Source organism: Orycteropus afer, unplaced genomic scaffold (assembly GCF_000298275.1).
Source record: "Orycteropus afer afer isolate SDZICR_OR568_19922 unplaced genomic scaffold, OryAfe1.0 scaffold00280, whole genome shotgun sequence".
Taxonomy (NCBI): domain Eukaryota; kingdom Metazoa; phylum Chordata; class Mammalia; order Tubulidentata; family Orycteropodidae; genus Orycteropus; species Orycteropus afer.
The window spans coordinates 3613222-3613668 of NW_006921867.1; positions in this window are offsets into that span (position 1 = coordinate 3613222).

Here is a 447-nt window from a genome sequence, read left to right on the forward strand (position 1 = left end):
TTTTTTTTCTTCTTTTCTTTTTCTCTTCTTCTTGGTGCCCTTTCCCCAGATAATGCAGATTTGCTTGTTTTTTCTTCTTTTTTTTTCCCCCTTTTCACTTTTTTGTTTTGGTCATTGTTCATGTGTGATTACATGGTGTATTTTTCGTCCATGGGCTTTTAGTTTTTTTATGGTTATTCAGTTGTAATGTGTGCCCAACTGAGTGAAAGACAGTGGCAGTCCCCATAAGACACAATTACACCCACACCTCCTGCAACTACACTTACTGAGCGAGAGCCAATTCTTCCTTCTCCACCAACGAGCCAACAATAAAAAAACCACCGAGAAAAGCCTGAACCACCTTTGGTTGCTCTTCAAAAACAGTTAACAGAGATCTAAGTACAACAATGTCACGATGCCACGGAAACAACAGACCATCACACTCCACACAAAGAAGCAGGATAAAGT